The sequence below is a fragment of the Scardinius erythrophthalmus genome (genome assembly GCF_964197995.2).
Source record: "Scardinius erythrophthalmus genome assembly, chromosome: 14".
NCBI lineage: Eukaryota > Metazoa > Chordata > Actinopteri > Cypriniformes > Leuciscidae > Scardinius > Scardinius erythrophthalmus.
In genome coordinates, this window is record NC_138234.1 from 13,521,286 (window position 1) to 13,534,244 (window position 12,959).

A 12,959-nucleotide genomic window follows, 5' to 3' on the forward strand; every position below is an offset into this window, starting at 1 on the left:
AACGTGTGTGTATGATCATATCCTAAATTAAAAAGGTTCAATAGTAAAGATAATAGAATATAGCCTATAGTATTAATCCAGACGTTTAGCCACACGCACGATATCATGTACGTCATTGCTCACGGCAAGGTACGCGACGATCGACACGACGATTGCTTAGTTTGCAAAGTAAATGCACAAATCACACCTCGTATGTGCCAACGTTCTGTGTTTGCTGGGTCCTCACCGCTGAAGGGAGGCGGTATTCACACTCACTGACTGCTGAGTTTCATTAACCTCAAGCCGACTGCGCTGTAGGCTACAGACTGCAGAGCGATAGCCTAGCAAGCTGCTTTATGTCATCTGTTGTTTTATGACGAAACGCATTTTTGTAATATTTATGTTGCATTGTTGTCGTCTTGTCTGAACTGAAGACTTGAAGAACTGCTAAAGAAAATGTTTCACCCGAGGCCGATTGTCTTCTGTTTGTGTTCGTGGAGTCTGATCGGTAAGTTAGGCAACGCGTTCTTATGGCTTCAGTTATTTTGTTTTTAATATGGCAGGCTACTGATTATTTCACACATAAGATGATTTAGGCTAAATACATTTTAATGTCAGTTGAATGTCACTGATAAATATGCTGCAAATTAATCAACATTTTGCTGATGTGAGGACTGTAATTTTTGTTTGCACACATTTGACTGTTTAATCAAAACATCTCTGAAATGTTGGTGAGTTTCCGTGAGTTGTTGTATAACGTTTCTGAGATATTGTGTTTCTTTTTGTTTTCACCAAAATTTTTTATTTCTCTGGGATCATGTTTGGACAAATCAGGAGTCAGACTGTGTCCATCAAAGCGTTTTAAGCCAGCTGAGGGCGCTAGAGAGCGATTTGGCATTTTTATTTATTATTTTATTTTATTTTATTTTATTTTATTTTATTTTATTTTATTTTATTTTAGTTGAGAGAGATGCGTGGTTGATATGATACGGAATATCTGATTTATATATCTGATTTATTTATATATTTTTTCTTAAAATAAAAAAATGTCGACACAAAGTAAAGTTTTTTTTAATGCTTTATTCATTGACAGAACATACAGCAAATAAATACACAAAATAATAGTAATACAAAACAATAATAACAGCAAGAAAACCAATAAAACAATATATATATATATATATATATATATATATATATATATATGCTATAAAATATATATAATATATACCGATACTAATAATAATACAAGTAAATAAAAAAAGAAAGCAATATAACACAAATATGAACAACTATATACACAGGGGTATTGGAATCAAATCCATTTCTCTAATTACAAAATAATACAAATATTTTTAAAAAAGGATAACATTTCAAGGCTTTACAACAGTCTATAGTCTTTTTTGCTTTGGTGTTCCTCACACCCTCCAATGATTTAAGATACTGACAAAGCTCGAATTTAAATTGTATAAAACTAGGCGCATTTTTTGCCCATCGACATTTATGAATGTAATATTTCCCTAAATTAATAAACAAATTAAGAACAAAACAATTTTTCTTTTCTAAAGGCTTATTGTAAAAAAATATATATTCTTATCCTCCAGAGTAATGCCAATTCCAGAAATCACCTTAAAAAAGATCTTAAAGTCACACCAAAACAATTTAGTACAAATACAATAAAAAAAAGATGACAAATAGTTTCGTCAATTAAATTACAAAAAAGACATTTCAAATCAATATCTTTCTTAAATCTTTTTATGACCTGATTAACTGGATAAATACAATGAATAATTTTAATGAAACCTCACAAATCTTATTAGTGACACAGTATCTCCTGGAAACCATAAAAACCTCCTCCCACTTAATGTCCTGGAAGCGTGAATTCCAGAAACTTTTAGCTGGAGGAATTCTAAATGATCAACAAATCTGTCTAAGGAAATTATTGCTGCATTTTTTGACACAAAGTATAGTAGCCTACAGCAAAAAATCGGCAGCAGAAAGTAGCTGCCGGGAACCGGGAAGTCGGAGGTGGATGCCGCTTTTAGCCAGGCAAATAAGTTATTATATCTATATAAAATGTTAGTACTTATTTAAATAAAATAATTATATTAGTAATTATTTTATATTATTTTATTAAAAAAAGGTTTATCAAATATAAATCAAGTAATGAAGATCATAGACATAGCCTAATACAAAAAAACAAACATTAAGCTACACTTGAAATTATGAATTTGTATGTTTATAAATATAATTTATGATGAATGAGTGTACATGTTTGTTAAATAATGAAATCTATACTGATAGAAATGCCTATGTAATCATATTGTATATTTATTAAATATACCGTAGCCTACAAACCCATTTATTTAACTTAAATAATGAGAAGAGGCAAAGGCACAATTCCTTTTAATGATAAATCTCTGTCCAAATAGGCCCTATCTTAATTAAATTATAAATATTGTAGCTAATGTATTTAACCCTTGTGCTGCATTATATATTTTACGACGTTGAGTGCATTAATAAGTGGGGACTGGGGAGCCAAAGTCTCAAAAGCTCAATAAAATGGGTTGAACCTGACATGGTCTGTCATACTTTTTATTTGTGTTTTTTCTGTTAACTTTGACCCTAAGAACCAATAATTAGAGGGTCTGCTCTGCCGGAAATATCGCGAAAAAAAATTGTGGCCATTTTAGTGTATGCACCCTTTATTTTTTATCAGAAAAATGTGAAAAATGATTTTTTACCCTCAAATCCTCAGTGGGTTTGGTAGGCTGTTAATAAATGCATTCCAGATACAAATAACACATTTGCTGACAACATCCACTGAAAAAATAACTCTTAAAATACATTTCTACATGATTTTGCATCAATTTAATGCAAAAAATTAGGCGTTTTCTCACTTTTTTCCCAATATTTTCATCTTTACTTCATTGGCAATCAACTATTCCCCCAAGTTATGACATCAGTCAATATGTCATTCTTTTCACCAAACAGTATACTCATTCCACAGAAAAAATCATAAAAATCCAACCAAAATCAATGGATCTGTGATGATTTCACTAATAGTTTATTAGCAGGCTCAGAACCTCAATAGAATTGTAGGCTACTCTCAAAATTCCGAAAGACATGTAGTCCATGAGCCAGGGGGGTTGATCGGTATCATCGGGGGGGAAAATGCTATCATTGTTTTTTGGCAAGGTATACACCCCTAGTATTAGATAAATCACGATAGCAGTGCAGGGGTGGTAGCGAAATCACTTTTTTCAGCTCATGAAGTTACTAACCCCCTAAGATAAATTCCGTTTTTGAAATCTGGTGTATATCTGGTTTAGGCTCATGCTAGGGATATTGTCAATATTCTATAATATGGTGCTTGGTATCGCTGGAAAGGGGACGTTTTAGGCTTTCATTTAAGCCCAGTACTGAATCTGTCTGATAAACACAGAGTTCACATGACTTCTTTAAACCAGAAATAACACACATTTTTTCACAATTTCCGCCCAAACTGTATGCTTCATTTTATCCCTGTGGCATGAAAGAACACCACGGACACAAAAGTCAACAACTTCAATTCAATTTTTGAGAGCCTTAAATTAGACTTGTGCAGCCAGCACAAGTCTTCAAAATAGAATAGAGCCAATAGAATGGACAAATATAATACCCTAGTCCAGGGCCAAATGTTGTAATAAAAACACTTGTAATTGGTGTAACAAAATGTTTCTATCATGTATTTGTCATTACAAGTGCACAGCCATGTGAGCGCTGGCTGAATTATTATCATTTTTATCCATATCTTTCACATCTACTGCAGTCAGATTCACCGTGTTCATGTTGAAGGAATCACTCACATGGCTGTGCACTTGTAATGACACATCAAGGATGTTAAGAGGCTAAAAGCAGGTTTAAATATTGCCCCACTGAAGTCAACAGGGTGCAAATTTTAAAAAGAGGATAACACGGTGTAGGCAACACCGATTTTTGTCGTTGTTCTCTGTATTAACAGCACTCCAAATTTACAAAAAAAATTAATGTTAAATGTTAAAATTGACCGGAGTTCTCCTTTAAAAACTTTTACGTAAGAGTCTTCGCTTAAGAGCGATTCGGGGCCGATCTGAGAACAACTCTGAGCAAGGAAAAGACAAAAACTTTCATCTTAGTGAGGAGGCGGGGCTGACCCCGTTGCTATGTATGACACAATCTTTTGAAGACTGTGATTGGCTGGTAGTCCAAGAAGGAAAAAAATTGTGATTTTAAGTATAGGGTCTATTCTAAGCCTTCACTTTGAAATTACATGCGACTGTGTACATTACACACTGCTGCATTGTTGCATTTTCCCAGTTGCCAAATATCGTAATGTAGTGATTACTTTCATTTCTGGCGCTATTGCATTTCTGCGCTGTCGGAGATGTTAGCGCGTCTCTAAGATCAGTCACAAACATGATCCCTGCACGATCTAATCTATAACGCCTTATTAACTCACTGTCATCCATTGTCTGCAAAAGATTTCTTCTCCTTCTTCTTTCTGCCATGTTCTCCTCTGCTGAAGGACCTCTTAAAAGTCCTCGTCCGTGCTCCTAACAATTTTGACCTTAAGACCTCTTTTAAGGGTTAAGATGCTTTCTGAATTACTTTTTTCTTTACTGGGATTTTTTCTTTAATTTTAAGAGTAAACGGCCACATTTCTAAGAATTTTCTTAGAATTTTGTCACTAGGAGCTACTCTTTGCATTAAGATTCTTTATGAATATGGGCCCAGGTATATTTGGCCTGTACTTGAACTCAATCTTTTGATCCAGATATACTTAAAAGCAGGGTTCACCAATCTCGGTCCTGGAGGGCCGCTGTCCTGCAGAGTTTAGCTCCAACCAGCTCCAACACACCTGTTTGAAAGTTTCTAGTATGCCTCGTGAGACCTTGATCAGCTGGTTCAGGTGTGTTTAATTGGGGTTGGAGCTAAACTCTGCAGAACAGCGGCCCTCCAGGACCGAGATTGGTGAACCCTGCTTAAAAGAATAATTAAGAATTCAAAGTATACTTGTCTTGTAGTTGTGTTAACTCTTTTGATTGAGTAGTCAATTAAATATACTTTTTTTACATAGTTTTTTCATATACATACAGTCTTATGAAACTTACATTGTTTGAAAATATTGATTAGAAAATTGATATAAAACAGATATGTTTCTAATTCTGCATATCTGAATTTTTGTGGAGGCTAGTCTACTGGTCGTGTATATCAATTTAATCTAATTCTACGTTTTTGTTTAAAATGTTGCCTTTCTTTATGAAACTTACTGACATTCAAGTGTTAAGATTAAAAAAGGATGCATGAAGCTAATAACATGTTTTTAAAATTAAAGTACAGTTAAAGGTATTTTTCAAGTGCAAAAATAATAATGTTACATGTTAAGTGCAAAGTATAATGTTATGTTTACTTAAAGAAAACTTACAAGTACACTTGCAGTATAAACTACGAAACTAGTAGTTTACTGAGAGTACACATCAGTGTGTACTTTCATAAACTAAAAAATGTACTACTTGTATTAAAACAGTAAACTACTAGTATACTTATAAGTTCACTTGTAGTACAGATGCATTACAAATGAGAAACCTAGTTGTGTACTTAGTTTACTACTCTTACAAATACTAAAAATACGAAAAGTGAGCCAATTTAGTCCCAAGCAGTATTGAAATAGTACACAAGTTTACTACAAGTACACATTGATATTAGTATACTTATTACATAAAGTATACTTAAAAATATACTTGAAAATTACTTAAGTATACTTCATAAAATGAACATGAAGACATGCACTTTTATGATGAAGAGATGCACTTTTATAATAGAGAGATGGACTTTTATGATGGATAGATGCACTTTTATAATAGAGAGATGGAATTTTATGATGGATAGATGCACTTTTATAATGGAGAGATGGACTTTTATAATAGAGAGATGGACTTTTATGATGGATAGATGCACTTTTATAATGGATAGATGCACTTTTATAATGGATAGATGGACTTTTATAATGGATAGATGCACTTTTATGATGGATAGATGGACTTATTATGGATAGATGCACTTTTATAATGGATAGATTGACTTTTACGATGGATAGATGGACTTTTATAATGATAGATGTACTTTTATAATGGATAGATGCACTTTTATGATGGACAGATGCACTTTTATGATGGATAGATGCACTTTTATAATGGAGAGATGGACTTTTATGATGGAGAGATGGACTTTTATAATGGATAGATGGACTTTTATGATGGAGAGATGGACTTTTATAATGGATAGATGGACTTATAATGGACAGATGCACTTTTATAATGGATACATGCACTTTTATAATTGATAGATGCACTTTTATAATGGAGAGATGCACTGTTATGATGGACAGATGGACTTTTATGATGGAGAGATGGACTTTTAGAATGGATAGATGGACTTTTAGAATGGATACACGCACTTTTAGAATGGATAGATGCACTTTTATAATGGACAGACGCACTTTTATGATGGACAAATGCACTTTTATAATGGATAAATGCACTTTTATGATGGATAGATGCACTTTTATAATGGAGAGATGGACTTTTAGAATGGAGAGATGGACTTTTATGATGGAGAGATGGACTTTTATGATGGAGAGATGGACTTTTATAATGGACAGATGCTCTTTTATAATGGATAGATGGACTTTTACAATGGACAGGTGCACTTTTATGATGGATATATGCACTTTTATAATGGATAAATGCACTTTTATGATGGATAGATGCACTTTTATAATGGATAAATGCACTTTTATGATGGATAGATGCACTTTTATAATGGAGAGATGCACTGTTATAATGGACAGATGGACTTTTATGATGGAGAGATGGACTTTTAGAATGGATAGATGGACTTTTATAATGGATACACGCACTTTTATAATGGATAGATGCACTTTTATAATGGACAGACGCACTTTTATGATGGACAAATGCACTTTTATAATGGATAAATGCACTTTTATGATGGATAGATGCACTTTTATAATGGAGAGATGGACTTTTAGAATGGATAGATGGACTTTTATGATGGAGAGATGGACTTTTATAATGGACAGATGCTCTTTTATAATGGATAGATGGACTTTTATAATGGACAGATGCACTTTTAAGATTTATCCCTGGCTCATGGACTACATGTCTTTCGGAATTTTGAGAGTAGCCTACAATTCTATTGAGGTTCTGAGCCTGCTGATCAACTATTAGTGAAATCATCACAGATCCATTGATTTTGGTTGTATTTTTATGATTTTTTCTGTGGAATGAGTATACTGTTTGGTGAAAAGAATGACATATTGACTGATGTCATAACTTGGGGGAATAGTTGATTGCCAATGAAGTAAAGATGAAAATATTGGAAAAAAGTGAGAAAACGCCAAATTTTTTGCATTAAATTGATGCAAAATCATGTAGAAATGTGTTTTAAGAGTTATTTTTTCAGTGGATGTTGTCAGCAAATGTGTTATTTGTATCTGGAATGCATTTATTAACAGCCTACCAAACCCACTGAGGATTTGAGGGAAAAAAATCATTTTTCACATTTTTCTGATAAAAAATAAAGGGTGCATACACTAAAATGGCCACAATTTTTTTTCGCGATATTTCCGGCAGAGCAGACCCTCTAATTATTGGTTCTTAGGGTCAAAGGGTCAAAGAAAAAACACAAATAAAAAGTATGACAGACCATGTCAGGTTCAACCCATTTTTGAGACTTTGGCTCCCCAACTATAAGGGACACAAATGTCCACTCTAAACACTGCCATAAAACTATTAGGCCTATATATTATTATTTTTTCCCACTTTCATTGAGTTAAATATTTTAACCAACATCAGTCCTGAAAATAACTACCAAATATTTATTTAATTTTCAGAATTTTAACCCCTAAATGCCATTTGTTTCCATGATGACACTGTTTTTATTGATAAAAACAACAACAAAAAAAAACAACAAAAAAAAACAATTGTGTACTACATGCTAGGTGGATTTCTTGGGAGGTAATTATCACAGCCTGGTATATGTCCATGATTAGCAGCAACATTGATTTTTACACATTATTATTTTTTGTGTTATGTCAGATTTAAAAAAAAAAAATCACACCAAAAATGGTCACATATTAAACACTGCCTAAAATATTATATATTATTATTATTTTCCACTTTTACTAAGTTAAATCTTTTAACCAGCATCAGTCCACATCAAACCTACCAAATCTTTATTTAATTTCAGGATTTTAACCCTTTAAATTCCAGTTTTGGTGACGATACCATCAATTAGTATAAGAGGAAAAAACACAAAAATTTAATTATTTTTAGAGGTCGACCGATATGGTTTTTTTCAGGCCGATGCCGATCTTTTGAAATCCGGGTTGGCCGATGGCCGATAAATGCTGCCGATTTATTTTGGCCGATATTTGGCCGATTATGTGCTTGTTTTTAACCTCTATTTGAAATTACTTAAGATAGACAAAATTTCTCAACAAAAACTTTTATTGAACACTTTACCAATCTGCACTTGTACAAAAGACAAAAAGACCTTGAGATATGTTTGGTAATTGTACCTGAATGAATTGAAAATTAATTTGCTACATTTCAGATTAATATATTTGTTTTCCTTAACATTTTAATTAACAGTAACTTAAACACTTTGCAGTTTAAATGATGTCCTGATAAACAAAATGACGGAGTATGTTTTTATGTTTCCACTGTTAGATCGCGCCCGCGCCTCACACACACACGCGCGCGTTTGCACACAAATATAAGTAAACACTTTGCGACTTTAAACACACGCGACTTTTCGATCTCGATCGCGCCCGCGCCTCTCTCTCTCTCACACACACACACACACACAACATATTCCAGCTTTGCAATCTTTACATCGCAGCCGGAGCAAAAGCGGAGCTACAGATTAGGTGTCCTTAAAGAACCCGCGTATCTAACAGTAGTTCCGCATTACTTTGCACGCGAGTTTTATTTATTTTTATAGCGTGTATTCTCCGTGGAAATGTATACACCGAACCGTGACGCCTGTACCGTTTCGGTTCAATACGAATACATGTACCGTTCCACCCCTAGTCTACAGTGAAATACAGTCACACATTACACTACTGTTTGGCCAGCATTTTAACCGTGTTTAATCCAGCTATAGCTAACGGAATGCTAAAGTTAACTGCTGACTAGTGTCAAGTGCAGCGAAGCAATGTTTCTGTTATTCTAACGTCCGTTTTCAGAGCATCCAAGAGAAGCACAGACAACAGTAGCACTGAAATGAAGCACAGAAATGCGCGTTGATATTCGGTCCGGTAAATAACGGTCGTTAAGGCACCAGTGCCGTATTAGCTCCGGGTCTGTCTGAAGCAAAGCCAGTCCTTCACTAGCATATAGTTGGTCTCTTTTTTTTATTACTTATTTCTTTGCATTGAGTGACAACCCTCTCAAATATAAGACACACAAACAGAACAAATAAAAGTCTCAGATTCACTGTCTGTAAATTCTTGCTTACTTATTGTGACATGATAGCAACCCTTCTGCTGTGCTAATGCAACCTCAACAACGCTATCAATATCCAAAGTAGCCGAACGTCATGTCGCCTATTCATGTTTTTTCTCTAAGTTGGCAGTAACATATCAAAAGTTTTTAATTAAATATAAAGGAGTTTTCTCCAAGGAACTTAGCTCCTTCCTTAAGCACTGGATGAGGTCTGCTCACTCTGCTGGAGAATGACTCTAGGCGCAGCGTGCGTCGAACGCGTGTTCCACAACAACAACAACACTAGGCTGCCCACAGATGCGCCTGCCTAATAATCGGCTTGATACACTTGGATATTGGCCGATGCCGATTATGTTAAAAATGCAAAAAATCGGCCGATTCATCGGCCGACCGATGAATCGGTCGACCTCTAATTATTTTCCATATACTAAATGCAAAGTGAAAACCTTGGCTTTGGATTATCACAGTCTTGAAAATGTTAAAGATTAGCTGCAACATTATTTTTGGTGCATTTTTATTTTTTGTGCTATGTCAGATTTAAAAAAAAAAATCACACATAGCGCGTTAAGGACAAATTTGATCCTATTTAAACCCATTAAAATATCCATTTTTGAACCCACTGTCATAATATCATAAAATCATAATTTCTATTTAAATACCCTGTCATTACCAAGCCTTGGGGTAAAATATTTACTTTTTACTGTTTTCCACCAGTTGGTACCATTTTTCATATAATTGACATACTGCAAACATCTGCAGTATTGCAAACATTTTCCTGATTTCTACTAGGTGACTATAACCTGTGCCTGTCTCCCTACACATCAGAATTTGCTCTAGAAAGAAAGCAAAACTACAAGATCACCATGAACATGAATTTTTATTTTTCTAAATTCTATAAACATATCAAACATATCAAAAACTTCAAAACAAAATGGGGTCATCGTTCAGCCAAATCAAACCAAAAGAAAACAATGAAGTGAGAAGCGCTTTCTCTTCCTAAATGCACACACACATACACGCCTACACACCACCAACACACACACACACACACACACACACACACACACACACACACAGAGAGAGAGAGAGAGAGAGAGAGAGAGAGAGAGAGAGAAAGAGAATAGACAGAAAGGGTAAAATATGACCTTCAGGATATTATGATTATAATATAATATAATATAATATAATATAATATGAGTATTATATTACTGCCAGCTTACCATGGTGGAGGGGTTTGAGTACCTGAATGACCCTAGGAGCTGAATGACCCTTGTCTGGGGCTATATGCCCCTGGTAGGGTCTCCCAAGGCAAGCAGGTCCTAGGTGATGGGTCAGACTAAGAGCGGTTCAAAAACCCTTTATGATGCCAATAAATTCAAGGACCGTGACGTCGCCCGGCATGGCGCAGCCGGGGCCCCACCCTGGAGCCAGGCCCGGGGTTGGGGCTCGTATGCGAGCGCCTGGTGGTCGGGCCTCCCCCTATGGGGTCCGGCCGGGCTCAGTCCGAAGGGCTCAGGGACCGTAAGTGGATGTGGATCGGGTGGCAGTCGAAGGCGGGGGCCTCAACAACCCGATCCCTGGACACAGAAACTAGCTCTAGGGACATGGACACCTCTCTGTCGGGGAAAAAGCCTGAGATTGTGCGTGAGGTTCAGAGATCCCGACTAGAGATAGTCGGGATCACCTCCACGCACGGCTTGGGCTCTGGAACCACACTCCTTGAGAGAGGATGGACTCTTAACCACTCTGGAGTTGCCCATGGTGAGAGGCGGCGGGCTGGTGTGGGTTTGCTTATAGCCCCCCAGCTCAGCCGCCATGTGTTGGAGTTCACCCCAGTGAACGAGAGGGTCGCTTCCCTGCGCCTTCGGGTCAGGTATAGGTCTCTCACTGTCGTGTGCGCCTATGGGCCAAACGGCAGTGTAGAGTACCCGGCCTTCTTGGGGACTCTGGGAGGGGTGCTGGAAAGTGCTCCGACTGGGGACTCCGTCGTTCTACTGGGGGACTTCAACGCCCACGTGGGCAGTGACAGTGACACCCTGATCTGAACCCGAGCGGTGTTCTGTTATTGGACTTCTGTGCTAGTTACAGCTTGTCCATAACGAACACCATGTTCAAGCATAAGGGTGTCCATCAGTGCACATGGCACCACGACACCCTAGACCGGAGGTCGATGATCGACTTTGTGGTCGTTTCATCTGACCTGCAGCCGTATGTCTTGGACACTCGGGTGAAAAGAGGGGCGGAGCTGTCAACCGATCACCACCTAGTGGTGAGTTGGATCCGATGCAGGGGGAGGAAGCTGGACAGACTCGGCAGACCCAAACGTACTGTGAGGGTCTTTTGGGAACGTTTGGCCGAATCCCCTCTCAGAGAGATCTTCAACTTCCACCTCCAGCAGAGCTTCGACCGGATCCCAAGGGAGTCTGGAGATATTGAGTCCGAGTGGACCATGTTCGCCACCTTCATTGTCAACGTGGCCACTTGGAGCTGTGGCCGTCCCTGAACCCGGTGGTGGACACCGGAAGTAAGGGATGCCGTAAAGCTGAAGGAGTCGTCATATCGGGCCTGGCTGGCTTGTGGGACTCCTGAGGCAACTGATGGGTACCGGCAGGCCAAGCGGACTGCAGCCCGGGTGGTTGTGGAGGCAAAAATCGGGCTTGGGAGGAGTTCGGTGAGGCCATGGAGAAGGACTACCGGTCGGCCTCAAAGAGATTCTGGCAAACCGTCCGGCGCGAGAGGGAGGAGACCCCGGGGAAGACCTAGGACACGCTGGAGGGACTATGTCTCCCGGCTGGCCTGGGAACGCCTCGGTGTCCCCCCGGAAGAGCTGGAGGAAGTGTCTAGGGAGAGGGAAGTCTGGCCCGGTCCCGGATAAGCGGAAGAAGATGGATGGATGGATGGATGGATGGATGGATGGATGGATAGATGGATGTTATGATTTTTGTCACTCGCCTAAACACCATGTATTATATTTAGGCCCTACACACACACACACACACACACACACACTTTTGTCAACGCAGACACACATTGCTCTCAGACATCCACACATACTCAGAAACATCATTTTAGATCATTGAGCCATTAAAATGCTTCATAAAACAGTCAATTGTGCCCCTAGTGGAAACCAGGAAAATAACGTGCATTTCCCCCCATAGGAAATACCTATGTAGTGACGTCATCTGGTGGAATACACTACATAATGCAAATATAATACTTTTGCTTCCAAAATGAAAGGATGTTTCAACATAAGTCATGATTTATGTATTAATTACGGCCCCGGCTTTAAACGACGTTTTAATGGGTTTCAATGGGCCATTTTTGGTCATTATGGTGCTAGATGTGGCTATTTGATCTACACAGTGTGTGTTATAAATATTATGCAACATGGGATCAAAATTTTACAATTTATCCAAAAAGTCACAATTT

General features: G+C 37.4%; 1 protein-coding gene across 1 annotated transcript in view; it reads left to right on the plus strand.

The window, feature by feature from the left end:
• The first annotated feature begins 247 nt into the window (after nt 1–247).
• LOC308701680 (uncharacterized protein) overlaps nt 248–12,959 on the plus strand; it is an 82,802-nt gene continuing 70,090 nt past the window's right edge. The window contains exon 1 of the mRNA XM_081384065.1: nt 248–487. The gene's annotated coding sequence lies outside the window, so the exon portion shown is untranslated. The remainder of the gene's footprint in view (nt 488–12,959) is intronic.